Source organism: Peromyscus californicus, unplaced genomic scaffold (assembly GCF_007827085.1).
Source record: "Peromyscus californicus insignis strain IS unplaced genomic scaffold, ASM782708v3 Scaffold_19__1_contigs__length_69161282, whole genome shotgun sequence".
Lineage (NCBI taxonomy): Eukaryota > Metazoa > Chordata > Mammalia > Rodentia > Cricetidae > Peromyscus > Peromyscus californicus.
The window spans coordinates 62,865,770-62,882,760 of NW_026294491.1; the positions used below are offsets into that span (position 1 = coordinate 62,865,770).

General features: G+C 49.4%; 1 non-coding gene across 1 annotated transcript; it reads right to left on the reverse strand.

The window, feature by feature from the left end:
- Positions 1-4,566: 4,566 nt before the first annotated feature.
- LOC128115069 (U1 spliceosomal RNA) lies at positions 4,567-4,730 on the reverse strand. Its single transcript, XR_008219968.1, has one exon. It is a non-coding gene; the product is annotated as a U1 spliceosomal RNA (small nuclear RNA).
- Positions 4,731-16,991: the final 12,261 nt, after the last annotated feature.

A 16,991-nucleotide genomic window follows, 5' to 3' on the forward strand; every position in this document is an offset into this window, starting at 1 on the left:
GGGTCTACACCCAGGTGGGTCTGCACCCAGGTAGCTCTTGCACTCTGGTGGCTCTTGCACTCTGGTAGCTCTTGCACTCAGGTGGCTCTTGCACTCTGGTGGCTCTTGCACTCAGGTGGCTCTTGCACTCAGGTGGCTCTTGCACTCTGATGGCTCTTGCACTTTGGTAGCTCTTGCACTCTGGTGGCTCTTGCACTCAGGTGGCTCTTGCACTCTGGTAGCTCTTGCACTCTGGTAGCTATTGCACTCTGGTGGCTCTTGCACTCAGGTGGCTCTTGCACTCTGGTGGCTCTTGCACTCTGGTGGCTCTTGCACTCTGGTGGCTCTTGCACTCAGGTGGCTCTTGCACTCTGGTAGCTCTTGCACTCTGGTGGCTCTTGCACTCTGGTAGCTCTTGCACACTGGTGGCCCTTGCACTCTGGTGGCCCTTGCACTCTGGTAGCCCTTGCACTCTGGTAGCTCTTGCACTCTGGTAGCTCTTGCACTCAGGTGGCTCTTGCACTCTGGTGGCTCTTGCACTCAGGTGGCTCTTGCACTCAGGTGGCTCTTGCACTCTGGTAGCTCTTGCACTCAGGTGGCTCTTGCACTCAGGTGGCTCTTGCACTCTGGTGGCTCTTGCACTCAGGTGGCTCTTGCACTCTGGTGGCTCTTGCACTCAGGTGGCTCTTGCACTCTGGTAGCTCTTGCACTCTGGTGGCTCTTGCACTCAGGTGGCTCTTGCACTCTGGTAGCTCTTGCACTCAGGTGGCTCTTGCACTCTGGTGGCTCTTGCACTCTGGTGGCCCTTGCACCCAGGCACAGCCCTTGCTTTCTTGAGACTAATTGTTAAGTTCAGAGGAAAACTCAGCCTCAGGAACTGGAGACCTCACCTGCCTTCACATGACCCCCAACAGCTAGGTGACTTCCTTTTCCTATGCAGGTCAGACTGGCCTTCAAGTCATGGAAATCCATCTGCCTCCAATGCCAGGATTAAAGGCTTGTGGCACCATGCCTGGTTTTGCTTTTTATTTATTACTTGTTTTCTGTTTACGTGCATGTATATAGGATGCACATGTGTGTATGAGTGACATGCATGTATTAGTGTGCATGCACATGTATGTGGAGACCCAAGGTTGATGTGGGCCTTTCTCTTTCCCCTTCCTGTTGAGGAAAGCTCTCTTCTCCACCAAACCCAGTGCTCACAGACATGGCTAGTTTTCCTCGCCTGTTCCAGGGGCCCCCTGACTATGCCTTCTGAGGCTGAGTCCAAGGCAGGCCTCTGTGCCCCACCTGGCATTCACATGGGATCTGGGGGTTCACACTTCAGTCCCCACACTCTAGGCACTGAGACCGTCTCCCCAACCTGTATTTCTTCCTGAATTTCCTCTTTTTTTTTTTTTTTTTAAAAAAAATTCCTTTTTGTTATTTTTAATTACGTGTGTGTGTCTGTGCACATGAGTGCACATTCTTGGGGAGGTGTGTGTGCACATGAACGAATGTTCTTAGAGAGGCTGGAGACTGAATATCCCCTGGAGCTAGCGTTTCAAGCAGTTGTTAGCTTCCTGATGTGGGTGCTGGGATCTGAACTCAGTTCCTCTGGAAGAGCTACCTTTCCAGTTCCTGTATGTCCTCTTTTACGGTGCAGTGAAAGCTCTTGACAACAAGGACTTTGCCTGCCCACTAGCATGCTCCCTAGAAGGGTGTCTGTCCAGGGAACACTACGCACACTCCAATTGTGTAGGTGGGGAGAGAGACACCAAGAGGGGAGGGACTGGACACACGGAAACGTGAACTCCACTAGCTCCCTTCCAGAGCCCTCGAAGTAGTCAAGATAACACTAAGTCACTGCACAGTTTTGTAGCCCCCAGCCTTCTGAAATAGAGCAAGGCCCTTCCCAGTCTCCCCTCCGAGTCTTTCTTAGTGCACTCACAAGGCCTGGCCACTCCAGGGGTGCCCACCCCACTGTGTCCAGCAGCATGCACCAGTCTTCCCCTCTTCCTGTCTCGGACAGAGGCCAGTCAGCTGGTCTGGATGCTGCAGATGGACCACAGCTGTGGTCTCAGTGCCCTAGAAACTGAAGACAGGACACTGTCTCTGGGAGGCAGGACCCTCCCAGATGAGGGTCGTATAAAGTGCTCTTGTTTTGAGGTGAGGTCTCACCATACGGCCTAGACTGACCTCCAGCTTCTTGGCTCAGCGTCCCATTTAGCCAGGACTACAGGCATGAGCCACAACACCTGGCAGGGGGTGGAGAGGCTATTGGTGTGTTGGTGTGCTCTGTAGGAATTAACAATCACTCTCCAGCTCTAATGGGAATTACAGGCATAATGGCATCTGCCTGGAATTCCAGCCTGCAGGATGCTGAGGCAGAATGGTGAGATCCAGGCTAGCCTGGGCTACACAGGGCATCTATGTGTCAAAAAGCAAAACAAGCTGAGCATGGTGGTGAGTGTCTGGAATCTCCACACTGGGAGGTGGAAGAAGTAGAGGGATTAGGAGTTCAAGGCCAGCCTAAGCTACATAGCAGTTTCCAGGCTAGCCTGGGCTACATGAGACCCTGACTCAGAAGAACAATGAGTATGGGTGGGTGAGGCGGCTGGGTGGGTGAGGGTGCTTGCTCTGTAATCCTGACAATCCGAGTTCATCTATGTAAAGGTGGAAGGAGAGAATCATTCCACAAAGCGGTCCTCCGACTCCACATGCCCACCGAGGTGCCTGTGTCCTTCTCACTTCTGTGTGTATGCACAGACACACAATAAATAAATAAATCCCACCAAAAGACAACCCCCCCCCAAAACTCAGTCCCCCCCAACCCTTCCTCGATGCTCGTCAAGTCCAGATGTGGAATCACATACCTGCAATAATTCCAACAATTGGGAGGCTGAGGCAGGAGGATCCCAAAATGGAAGCCAGCCTGGATATACAGTAGGACCTGGTCTTAAAAGAAGCCAGCACAAGACATGTGCCTCATTTGGTAAAGTGTTTATTCGGCAATCACAGGGCCCTGGATTGAGTCTCTAGCACATAAGCTGTTTGTGGCAGTCCACACCTAAAATTCCAGCCCTAGTTTGTGTTTTTCCTTTCTTTTCTTTCTTTTTTTTTTTTTTTTGTCTTTTGTTTTTGTTTTGTTTTTTGAGACAGGGTTTCTCTGTGCAGCCTTGGCTGTCCTGGAACTTGCTTTGTAGACCAGGTTAGCCTCAAACTCACAGAGATCCACCTGCCTCTGCCTCCTGAGTGCTGGAGTTAAAGGCATGTGCTGCTGCTGACACCACCACCTGGCCTGTATTTTTAAAAATAATATATGATGTCAAATAACTTTTTTATGTTTTTTATCATATATATATATCTTATTATTTATACATCTTCTTTGGTGAGATGTCTGAGTCTCATATCCAGTAGTTCATTATTTTATGGATTAGTTTTGAGAGTTCTTTGTATGATTTAAAAAATTGTGTGTGTGTGGAGTGCACCTGTGTATGCACAGAAGCCAGGGCAGGACATCGTGCTCTGTTTTCTGGGGTCAGGTCTCTCTCTGAACATGTCCCAGTAGGCTGACAGCTAGCAGACCCCAGCGACCCTCCTTTCTCGGCCCCCACAGCACTGGGGATGCAGTATGGCTGTGCCCAGCTGTATTGTGGGTGCTGAGGATTTGAACTCAGGTCCTCAAGTGTGTACAGCAAGCCCTCTTCATCCATTGAGTCAGTCTTTTCTCAGATACGACTTTTGCAAACACTTTCTTTCAGCCTTGTCTTCTTCTTGACATTTTTTTATTTTAGTTAAATCAAGTTTAGCACTTATTTCTCTCCTGGGCCATGCCTTTTGTGGTGTAGTACCTAAAGGGTCACTGCCACGGCTCTTCTGGGTTATTTGTTCCTTCATATACAAATTGTTACAGCATTCAACAGCAACCAGGAAAATGCACAATCAGTGGGTTTTGTTACACTACATTATTGCTTTAAACTGCAGTTAAAACCAAAACAAAACCAATACAGAGTTTTTTCATTTCAGCAATTTTGAAGTGTCCAACTGAATTTGAATAATTATACCCATGATATTGTGCAACAACATGTTTATAAAACTTTTCATCAACCCAAACATAAACTCTTTAAAAATTAAGCAATAACTCCCTGTATTAGAGAGAGAGAGAGAGAGAGAGAGAGAGAGAGAGAGAGAGAGAGAGAGAGAGAGATCTCGATCCTAGCTCACCAATCTTAAGTTCCTTGGTTCGCGGACCCATCACTCCGATCCGCCTGCCCACCTTCACATTATTTATCCCTCTGGACAAACTGGAATACACAGCTGTCATCGTAAAAGAAAGTAGCAGAAGCCGAGTGGTGGTGGCGCACACCTTTAACCCCAGCACTCAGGAGGCAGAGGCAGGAGAATCTCTGTGAGTTTGAGGCCAGCCTGGTCTACAGAGGGAGTTCCAGGACAGCCAGGGCTACACAGAGAAACCATGTCTGAAAAAAACAAAACAAAGCTAAACAAAAACCACAAAACCAAGACTGTAGTATAAAGAGCACAAGCAAATAGAGCCGATTTCCATGGATTTCACAGTGGTAGAGATAACGGGGTATTTCCCCAGCTCACGGGAGAGCACAAACACATTTCCCCATTACCACAGATTACGTGGTCAAGTTTCCCACACTGAGGGGAAACCACAGCGGGCAGCACACCCAGAGGGCACTGGATGAGCCTTACCCTGGGGAAACCACCTTCATCAGCATGGGGCTGCCCTGCCAGGTAAACACCTGGACAGCTGTGCTCTGCCTGAAGGAAGGCTTATTCTACCGACAGTCCAGCCTAACCTCCTGGCTGGAGCTCTTCTGGGTCCCACATCCCTTTGACAATCTGATGGAGCTGTAGGCTCCCTTTCCAAAAAAACTTCCTCTGCAAGTAAACAGCAACCCAACACAGTTCTGGGAGATTCCTGAACTCCAGAAAGCCCCATGGCATGACATCAGGGGCTGAGGAGAGAGAATCTGGCCACCTCTGTGGCTCTGTTCCCTGTCAGCTGGTTTTTTGAGGGCCTCTGACATTAATGCTAAAAAATAGAAATGAAAAAATACATGGAAAGTAGGTTGGGTTTGGCAGTGAGACGAAAGGACCCCCTAATAGCAGAAGAATAAGACAGGACAGGACTTCAGGTGCCGGGGCGTGTGTGTGTGTGTGTGTGTGTGTGTGTGTGTGTGTGTGTGTGTGTGTGTGATAGAATTGGGAAGGACGGGTGTAGCCCTGTGTATCCGTGAACTCCTACTGGGGGTCACCTTGCTTTACCCTGAAGCAGACAAGCTGATGTGTGATGACCCCTTCCACTAATGGGAAAATTACCAAGAGTTTGGGGTTCCTTTCTGCTTTGGACCTTGCTATAATAAGAAGCAATAGATTTCCACCTTTATCATGTGATGTTTTCTGTATCAATCAGGGTCCAATCAGGAAAACAGAAACTTCAAGGAGAAAGCTGTGTCAAGCAAGGAGGAGCTGGTTTACAGGTGTCCCAGAGGACAACTGAGGACTAAGAAGCTGCTGGAACACAGGGACCCATGCTGGCTGGTAGGAAGCCAGACACAGGAACTGGCTGTCACCAAGGATGACACCTGCCCTGCTCCTGCTGACCACCTCCTTCAGTGGCCTGCCACTGTGCATCAGAAGTCACCTCCCCAAGCAGAGAAGGGGGCCCCTCCACCCTCGGGCCTTCCCATCCCTCACTAGCCCCTCCTATAGACACGGAGTATTGGGGATGCAGTCTGTTGGCTTTTAGCTCCTTGCAAAATCCAGAAGGGAAGAAATGAAGCTGAATGCTTGCTCCCAAAGCTAAAACCCTCTTCCTACACCCCAACCCCATCTCTCTCTCTCTTTCTCTTCAGAAACTGTGTTTGAACTTGACTGCTTCCCAGTACCTCACTAGAAATGGACCCACGGTTTATAAGTACAAAGCATGGCATTCCGAAAGACAAGTCTCATCCGCTCCACTTTCTCCCACAGCTACGCCCAGGGCTGAGTCAGTACCCACTAAAGATGCTCTCTCTGAGGACTTGGTCCTCTCTCCAACAGAGAGGGCCAGTGTTCTCTGCCTTTTATATGCAGAGATGCCAGAGTCCAGAGAACCTGGACTTAACCCAACCACTGCAGCTGCCATGACTTGTCGGCCTGGCCTGCAGGAGGAAGGCTGACTCAGCACAGCCCGCTCCCTGCCACGCCTCCCCAGCCGGTGCCGTGGCTCCCAGCCACGATGCCGATGCCTCTTTCATGTTTCTGTGAGTTTTGGGATCCGAGGCCAAGGCTGACTCAGACATGACCTCTTGAAGGCCCGCAACTTCCTCCTGCACCGGGAAATAGAGCATCCTGTGCCTCTGCCAAGGGGATCACGATGGAGGTCAGGGAGTCTAGTGACCGAGGCCTGGGCCGAGAGAGCCTGTTCCCCAGGGTGGGGTTCACAGTCACAGAGTCACTGCTGTGCTCGTGGTCACCACGTCTCCCAAACTCAGAACTCGAGCATGTGGTTAGGCACATACAATTGTCCTCTCAGGGAAAGTGGGAGAGGGAATTAAAAAAACGGGGTGTATGTCACGGCTGTCAGAGGACCCCAGTCTTGTCTCGCTTTAGTCACCAGACTCTGACTTTTGTTGGGGGCCTCTCGGCAGACCTGCAGGATGTCCTATTTCCTAGGACAACAGGAAGTTGCCAGTCCTGGGGAGGTCATCAGAGCACATTACTCACTCTTTGCAGCACTGACTGTGTGGGGGGGGGGGGCGGGCGGGGAGGGTAATTCTTGGTTGGGAAGCTGTACTTGGAACTAGAGGATGCCCAGCAGCATGCAGGACCTCTGCTCAGTAACACCAGTAGCATTTACCCAGAAACCCTCTAGTCATGAAAAAAAAAATACCTCGAGGCCAGTGAGATCACTTGGCAGGTAAAGGCACGTGTGGCCGAGACTGATAAACTGAGCTCAGTGCCCGAGGATAAGGAGAGAACTGACTGACCCTTTAATGCCTCCAGACACGGCCAAATGTCCCAGGCGAGCAGACAAAAGCTCTCTTGGCTGGGGAGTCCGGACCCCAGACACGGGACATGAATGTATCGAAGATGTTCAGTGTCCAGGAGAGCGGCAGAGACATCCAGCCCTCATAATGTAAGATCCTGCCACTGGGCTGGGGATGGGGCAAGAGAACTTCTGGGCTGAGGGAGGAGAGTGAACAGTCCCTCAGGAGGCAGGGGAACGGACTTCGTAGTCGGAACTCCCAGTCTTGGCCTCCATGAGAGAAGCTAGGTCGTCATGCTTTAGCTTTGTTACCTAGAAACTGAGGATTCTGATTGTACCTGTCTCACAGGGCTTTATTAAGCTTTAAAGTATTTCTTTTTTATAATATGGTTTTCTTTTAGAAAATTGTGTTTTACTTTTAGAGATTTATTTCATTTTAAATTACGTGTTTATGTGTGTCTCTGTGTGGGTATGTACATGTGAGCGCACTGCCCTCAGAGGCCAGAGAGGGCTCTGGATTCCCTAGAGCTGGAGTTACAGGAGATTGTGAACTGCCCAAGGTGGGTGCTGGGAACCAAACTTGGCTCCTTTGCAAGAGCAGTATGTGTTCTTAATTCCTGAACCATCTCTCCAGCCCTATGGACAATTTCATGGAGAAACCAAGGCTAGACTTGGTGACACATACTTGTCACACTAGCACTCAGGAGGCAGGGCTGGGCACATCACAAGTTTGAGGCCAGCTTGGTCTACACAGTGAGTTCCAGGTCAGCTTGACTTACAGAGAAATACAGAGTGAGACCTTGTCTCAAACCAGCGCCTCCCACAGAAGGGTGAGGATATAGCTGAGTTGGTAGAGAACCTTACCTAACATGTAGGAAACTCTGGGTTTGATCCCCAGAATCCCCTAAACCAGGGTGCAGGGTTTGTGCATGCATTGCCAGAACTGGGGTGGTAAAGGCAGGAGGCTCAGAAGTTCAGAGACATCCTTGGCTACATAGGGAGTTTGTGGGCAGACTTGGTTCATCCTTGGCTACACAGGCTTGGTTTCATGGGGCCTTGCCTAAGGGGGAAAAAAGATACCAGGTGGGGGAAGACCATTGAACCCGCTAACTTGAGTTTAGTCCTCAGGACCTGGTGGTGGCAGACTCCACACATGTACTCTGGCATGTGCACATACTCTGCCACAGTAAATAAATTAATAAGGAATGTTAATTTGAAAATGACAACAAAAACAAGAAAAGATTAGGAAGTTTAGCTCAGTGGTAGGGCACTTGCCTAGCAAGAGCAAGGTCCTGGGTTCCGTCCCCAGCACTGGGAGAATAAAAAAGAAAAGGGAAGAAGAAACAGAAAACGAAAAAAAAGAGGTCCAGAGAGCCACACACACATGTCACAGTCAATCCTCCCACTAACATTTGTTATAACGAATAAACCAATGTTGACACGTCATTACTAACTAAAACCCCGGTTAATTCAGGTTCCTTAGTTTTGACCTAATATCTTTTCTCTGAGCCAGAATCCTGTGCAAGATATCTCATATTTAACTGCCAAGTCTCTCCCTCCCTCCCTTTCCTTCTCAATTATTTTTATTTTTTAGATGAGTGTTTTTCCTGCATATATATGTGTGTGTGTGTGTGTGTGTGTGTGTGTGTGTGTGTGTGTGTGTGTGTGTGCGCGCATGCACCATGTTCATGCCTGATGTCCATGGAGGCCAGAAGAGGGCATCAGATTCCCTGGAACCGGAGCTACAAACAGTTGTGAGCTGCTGTCCTAGTAAGGATTACTATTGTTGTTGTTCTTTTAAATAACTTATTTAACTTTATTTTATGTGCATTGGTGTGATGATGTCAGATGCCCTGGAACTGGAGTTATAGTTGTGAGCTGCCGTGTGGGTGCTGGGAATTGAACCCCCGTCCTCTAGAAGAGCAGCCAGTGCTCTTAACTACTGAGCCATCTCTCCAGCCTGGATTACTGTTGTTGTGATGAAAGATCATGACCAAAAACACCTTGGGGAAGAAAATGTTTATTTGTCTTACACTTCCACATCACTGTTCATCACTGAAGGAAGTCAGGGCAGGAACGCAAGCAGGGCAGGAACAGGGAGGCAGGAGCTGATGCAGAAGCCATGGAGGAGTGCTGTTCCTGGCTTGCTTGGCCTGCTTTCTTATAGAACCTAGGCCCACCTTTGGAGGGATGACCCCACCCACCATGGGCGCCCCCCATCACTCTCTAGTTAAGAAAATGCCTTACAGACTTCCTTCTGTAAGTATCCTCCTCAATAGAGGCGCCCTCCTCTCAGATAACTGTAGCTTGTGTCAAGTTGACAGAAAACCAGCGAGCCCAGCTACCCTGTGGTTGCTGGGAATTGAACCCAGGTCCCTCTGGAAGAGTAGCCAGTGCTCTGAACTGCTGAGCCGTTGCTCACACCGCTGTGAAGTCTCTTTGGGGCCTCTTGGCTGTGACCACGGTCCTAGTTTCTCAGATTTGTCTTACTCTTGATGATCTGGGAAGGTCTGAGAAGCGTTGCTGAACCCCACTTTTCTGAGGTTTGCTCTGTTTTCCTCAGGATTATACAGGGATCATGTGTTCCAGGATCACAGAGGTCGTGTCGCTCCCATGATATCATAATAAGAGGATGCCCAATGAGTGTGATTTGGGGCTGCTGAGATCAACCTTGGTCATTCTCCACTGTAGAGTGACCTCTTTCCCCTCTGGACCAAGTGCTGGAAAGGAAGCCGGGGTTTTGCAGAGGCCACTTGGAAAATGGAGAGCGCCACAGAGCTGTGAAGCTGGACTGAGTTAAGAAATGTAAGGGCTAGGGATGGAGCTCAGTGGTAGAGTTCTTGTCTAGCACACAACAGGTCCTAGGCTCAGTTCTTAGCTAACAGTGCCCCATGTGCATGATGGGTCAGGTTTTAGGGCACATATCTGTAATTCTAACAGTCAGGAGACAGAGATTGAAGCCAGAAAATTTAAGGCCAGTTTGGTCTACATTGTGTGTTCCAGACCACCTAGGACTACATAGTAAAACCATATCTCGAAAAAGTCGGGGGAGGCTGGAGAGACTGTTCAGCAGCTAAGAGCACTTGTCAGAAGATGCAGGTTCAGTCCCCCACACACCTGGCAGCTCACAACCATTGCCTTAGTTACTTTTCTGTGGATGTGGTGAAGCACCATGACCAAGTGTCTTAGCTAAGGTTTCTATTGCTGTGATGGAACGCTATGACCAAAAGCAACTTGGGGAGGAAAGGGTTTATTTCAATCACAGTTTCACATCACCGTTCATCATCAAAAGCAGTGAGGACAGGAACTCAAACAGAGCAGGAACCTGCAGACAGGCACTGAAGCAGAGGCCGTGGGGGATGCTGCTCACTGACTTGCTCCCTGTGGCTTGCTCAGCCTGCTTTTTATAGAACCCAGGACCACCAGCCCAGGGCTGGGACCACCCACAATGGGCTGGGCCCTCCTACATCAGTCACTAATTCAGAAACTTCCCCACAGGTTTGCCTACAGCCCACTCTTACGGAGGCATCTTCTTGGTTGAGGCTCCCTCATCCCTGATGACTCTAGCTTGTGTCCAGTTGACATAAGACAAGCCAGCACACAATGTAGAAGGAAGGAACCAGCTCCTTCTGGTTGGCCTCTGACCTCTACATGTGTGCTGTGGCTGGTGTGAATCCACGCAGAAATACATAGGAATTAAATGTTTAAAATATAAAAACAAACAACAAAAAGCATGTACAGGGCCTGTGAGGTGTCACACCACACCAGACACAACAGTGGCCTCTAAAGGCATCCCAGGCATATGTGAACACACTCCCTTACATGGCAGAGAGGACTTTGTAGAAACAAGGACCTTGAAATAGGATGAGCCCCTCGGCAGACCAGTGCACCACACAATCCTCAAAACGAATCGGCCTTTGGCTGAGACCAGAGAGCCCGGGGTCACTAAAGGCAGGGAAAGGCCAGCGTGAGGACTCAGCCTTCCCTCCCGAAGGCACCCCAGAAGGACACAATCATGACAACACCTTCAGGGTAGCCCTGTCAGCCCTGGTTGGACCTCTGACCAACTATAATATAAAAAACTCACACGGCTTAGTGCGGCTGGCGTCATGGTAATTGCGGCAGCGACGGGAATGAGCACATGTGCTAACAAGCGCGGCTGGCTGTGGGAAGCAGTCAGTGAGCAAAAATTACTGCTCAGTGCCTTCACGCGAGCTGCCCTCTGGACCTGCAAGTGCAGTTCCTTAAACCACAATAATCACCAAGACAACACCGTGCTGGGTGTGGTGCTGTTCGCCTGTAGTTCCAGCACATAGGGAGCTGAGGCAAGAGGATTACTTGTTCCAGGCTGGGGTGGGATGACTCTGTAGGTAAAGGTGCTTGGTGCCAAGTCTGATGACCTGGGTTTAATTCCTGAGACCCACTGATCTCCACATGTGTGTGCCCCAAATAAATAAATGTAATTAAAATAATAACAAAATATAACAACAACAAACCCAAGTTCTAGGTCAGCCTGAACCACAGAGTAAGAACCTTGTGTCAGAAAGGCCCTCACTGGAGAGGCAGAGACAGAGGCAGACAGACCTTTGTTAGTTTGAGGACAACAATACGTAGTGAGTTTCGGGATGGCCAGGGCTATAGAGCCAAGTCCAGGTATGGAGTCTAGTACCTCCATGAGTACACTGTGACATACAAGCCCCATGGTAATGATAATCACACTTTTTTTTTTGTTTATTTGTTTTTCGAGACACGGTTTCTCTGTGTAACAGCCTTGGCTGTCCTGGATCTCCCTCTGTAGACCAGGCTGGCCTCGAACTCACAGAGATCCGCCTGGCTCTGCTCCTGAGTGCTGGGATTAAAGGCGTGCGCCACCACCACCCGGCAATAATACACTTTTTAAAGCTCAGCAAAAACCAGATGTGGTGGTGCATGTCTGCCTTCTCAGTTGTAGGAGTGAGATTGTATCAAATCCCTTAAAAAGGGGCCGTCTAGACAGCTGAGTGGATAAAGGCTCCTGCTTCCAAGCCTGATGATCTGATTGGGTCCCTGGGACCCACATGAAGGAAGAAGAGAACTGACTTCCTAAAGCTGCACACACACACACACACACACACACACACACACACACACACACACGCACACACATCAGGGCAGGGAGACAGGGCAATAAGCAGAAGGCATGGCAGGAGGCACAAGAAGCTAAGAGGTTGAATCTTTACCACAAGGATGAGAGATAGAGAGACAGAGACAGACAGACAGACAGAGAGATTCTGAACTCTCAAAGCCGAACCCCAGTAAAAGCAGCACTTTCTCATCCCACCTCCTCCCAGAGTGTCACTAACTGAGGACCAAGTTCAAATGCCTGCCCCTACAGGGAGCTTTCTTCCTCCTCTTCCTCCTCCTCCTCGTCCTCCACTTCTTCTTCCAAGACAGGGTTTCTCTATGTAACAGCCCTGCCTGTCCTGGAACTGGCTTTGTAGACCAGGCTGGCCTCAAACTCACAGAGGTTCACCTGCCTCTGCCTCTCAAGTGCTGGGATTAAAGGCGTGTGCCACCACACCATGTTCAAAAGTTATTTTTATTTTCTTTGAGTGTTTTGTCTGCATGTAATGTATGTCTCATGAGCACTTGGTGCCTAGAGAGGCCAGAAGTGGGTTTGGATTTCCTGGAGTTGGAATAACACAAAGTGAGCCATCCTGGGGGTGCTGGGAATTGAACCCTGGTCCTTTAGAAGAGCAGCAGTGCTCTTAACTGCTGAGCCGTCTCTCCAGCCCTCCGGAAGTGTTCTTATTCAAGCCACCAGCTATGGAGCCCTGGCCCTCACGCCGGGGTTGCAGAGGTTGAGCAAGACCCTGATAGATACTAGTGTGACCTGGGGCAAGGTAGAATTGTGGCCTTCAGGAAGTGTGCTGTGGTTATTTGACTGGGCAGGAGACACCAAACCATGAGAATCTGGGAGGCTTCGTGGACGCCGTGGGTTAAAGTTGGCCTTGAACAGGCAAGCTTCCCTGCAGAGACGATGTCACCAGCTGTCCATAAGCAGAGGAAGGGGGACAGGCCCACACTGTACCGCTGACTCTTCACTACACCTTGCCCCTTTCTCTTCACATTCCAGAACATCCTGCAGAGCCCAGGGCCTCGTATTAATGAGCAAGCACATTCCAATCACATTGCTCCACTCTCTACCTCTCCACCTCCAAACAGCGGGCTCCTCAGACAGGGTGAGCACACTTGAGCTTCTAGAAGGCACCGGAAGCAGTGATGCGAGCTCACACCTGCCATCCTAGCTCTCAGGAGGTGGAGGCAGGAGGTCCCAGAGCTTATGGCCAGCCTTGACTACATAGTGAATTCAAAGTCAGTTTGGGCTACATGAGACTCTGGTTCAAAAACACAATACTCACTAGGGGATGGAGAGATGGCTCGGTGGTTAGGAGTGTGAGTGTGTACTGCTCTTGCGGAGGACCCACGTTTGGTTCCCAGCACCCATGTTGGACTGCTTACAGCCATCTGCAATCCCAGCTCCAGGGGATTCTACACTCATTTCTGGATGCCATGGCACCTGCATACACACACACACACACACACACACACACACACACACACACACACACTTAAAATAAATCTTTAAGAAACTAAATTATACTAATTAGTTGATTGGTGGGTATGGCTGCATAACTCTCTATTAAAACCCTTTGAATTGCACATTTTGCGGGGAGCGGAACTGTACATTTTAGATGGGTGAATTGTGTGGTGTGTGAATTACATTTCAATAAACTGTTTCCAAAAGATAGCCATATGTCTGATCCTAAACATCTCAAGAGTGCAGTGGCAGAACATTTGCCCAGCATGTGTGAGGCCCTGGCCCGCCCTCGGCAACAACAAATAAAAAATAATAATAATAAATCAGGGTTATTAAAAGAAAAAGGAAAGATCAAGCAGAGGGCAGAAGGGCTTTGTTGGAATCAGATGCCCTGGGGGGGGGGCAGAGGGGGACGCTGCCGGTGGAGGGGGCTGTGAGGGGGAGAGAGGGGCAGACAGTGGCCGCACAGAGAACTCTTCCAGGGCAGTTGGCAGAGAAGGAAACAGAAGAGGGGGCTAGGAGCTCCTGGGCAGGGGAAAGAGGAGCGTGCATTTGTATTTAGACGCAGCAGACGGGAGTGTGTTCTCTGAGAGAAAAGTCTGCAGAGAGAGGAGAATTGAAAACTTCCGGGGAAGAGGGAGAAGGGGGAGAAGGGGGAGGCAGTGACACAGGAGGATCTTCTTACATCACCATCCTGACGACTTTAGATAAAGGAAGGCCCCTGAGGATCTCTGAAGTGATTTATGGCACAGGCTCCACAGGCCAAGCTGAACATGCAGCATCTACTGACGTCTCAGGAGGACCGTCGGGGTCAACACTAACACTGTAACCTCCACTTGACAATAGCAGGACTGAGGCACATACAGGTGGGTAACGGGTCCAGAGTGACACCATAGTCAGTACCGCTCTTAGACTCGGCAGAGGGGCTCAGAGTCACTGTCTGCACATCGGAAGGGTCTATATGTCGTAGCCACACCCAAAGAAATAAACTTGTTAGCCAGATGACAGTCCCTGACCGCAGTGACACGTCAGAGACCAGATTTACTCTTCTGGCTTCAAAACCAGGACTGCAGGTTGGGACGTAGCTCATCAGAGCTCTTGGCTGGCATTCACATAGCTCTGAGTTGGACCCTCAGCACCTGACAGACTAGATACCTGTCATCACAGATCTCGGGAGGTAGAGGACAGGGGGATGGGAAGTTCAAGGTCACCCCCAGCTAGTTCAAGGCCATCTAGGCTATAAGAGATGCCATCTTAATAAAAGGTGTAGTGGTAGTCCAGGGGGATGTCTTAGTCAACAAGGCTATAAGAGACGCCATCTTAATAACAGGTGTAGTGGTAGTCCGGGGGGATGTCTTAGTCAGCAGAGTGCTTTCTGAGCAACCATGGAGACCTGAGTTCGGATCACCAGCATCCGCTTAAAAACCAGACATGTTAGCCCGCATGGTGGTGCCCGCCTTTAGTTCCAGCACTTGGAGGGCAGAGGCAATTGGGTCTCTATGAGTTTGAGGCCAGCCTGGTCTACCAAGCAAGTTCCAAGGCAGCCAATGTACGAAGTAAAACCCTAGCTCCAAAAAAATAAACAAAAACAAAACAGAGCAAACAGATAAAAACAGACATATATTAAGAAAAATGGGGGGCTGGAGAGATGGCTCAGAGGTTAAGAGCACTGCTTGTTCTTCCCAAGGTCCTGAGTTCAATTCCCAGCAACCACATGGTGGCTCACAATCATCTGTAATGCCCTCTTCTGGTCTTCGGGTGTACATGCACACAGAACACTGTATATATAATAAATAAATCTTAAAAAAAAAAAAGAAAGAAAGAAAAATGGGGCTGGAGAGATGGCTCAGCAGTTAAGAACACCAGCTGCTTTTCCAAAGGTCCTGAGTTCAATTCCCAGCAACCACATGGTGGCTCCCAACCATCTGTAATGAGATCTGGTGCCCTCTTCTGGCCTGCAGGGATACATACAGGCAGAACACTATATACATAATAAATAAATAAATCTTAAAATAAAGAAAAGTGAAATTCATGAATAAATGGATGACTCCCCCAAAAATGATCCTGGGTGAGGTGACCTAGACCCCAAAAGACAAATGTGGTGTGTTTTCTCTTATATGTGGATGCTAGCTTTAAAGTCTACACTATGTGTGCTATAATCCGAGTAACCACAGGGGTTAGGTATCTAGTAAGGGAATGGGGGGTGGGGGGACCTCCCAAGGCAGGGGAAAGAGAGAATATTGTTATAGAGAGATGAAGAGAAAACTAGAAAAGGGGACTAATGTGGTGGGGGATGGAAGAGAAGGATGAGGAGCGGGTACAGGTAGGAACAGCTAACATCAAAGGCCATTTGAAAAACAGGGTGCAAGCCTACTATTGTAGAAACGTCCTAAAATATATACATATAAGAAAGGAATCTGCCGGGCGGCGGCGGCGCACGCCTTTAATCCCAGCACTCGGGAGGCAGAGGCAGGCGGATCTCTGTGAGTTCGAGGCCAGCCTGGTCTACAGAGCGAGATCCAGGACAGTCAGGGCTGTTACACAGAGAAACCCTGTCTCTAAAAACGAACAAAAAGGAAGAAGGAGGAGCAGAAAAAGAATCCCAATGGAGTTACCCAGTAATAGGGAGGGAACACCCACATAGTACATCTTATAACACCAAGCAAAATCTTCAGGGCCAGGAATGGGTCCCATGGAAACCCCTACATGTCATAGGCTATAGCCAAAGCCTATAGTAACTCTCCAGAACCTGACTCCAAGGCCCAACTGCTGAAGACGGCACTTACGTATGGCGTCAAACACGGAGAAGTTGAGCTGGCGCCTAACTAGAGGCTTCACCCCTGTTGACTAGCATTCATGGTAAGGGAAAACCGAACACTATTATCCTGCTGGAGGAATACAGCAATAAAATCACTCATAACAACATATTGCTCAACTCGTAGACCAGTGCCTCACTCAGCCCTCGGCAGAGAAGCTTCTTCTTGTAGTTATGTGGGAACTGACAGAGCAGGGCAATGTTCAGAGAGTGAGAGACTTTGGAGCACTCAGTCCTAAGTGGGATGTCTTCATCAAAGGCCTCCCTCAAGGCTCAGGGATCTGTGCAGAGGAGGAGGTGGAAAATTGTAAGAGCCGGAGGTGACGGATGACTTCCGGTAAACAGTCTCCCAGGTCCAACAGGAATAGCATCTCTAGGACTCCCAGAGGCTGTGGCAGCACACACAAGGTTGGCACGGCTTCAAGCTAGACAGGGTCCCAGTGCTGAGGCGGGAAGAGGATACAGGCTCCCATCCCGAAGCTGTTTACCCCCTTTGAAAGGAAAAATTCATTTTCTCCAGTGGAGTCTCACTGGATATATCAACCAAACCTCAGGGAAGGTGCCATGCCCAGGAGTAGTTGGCCAGCACAAAACAAGCTTAATAGTATTTTTTAATACCTTTGTCTCATTTTTCT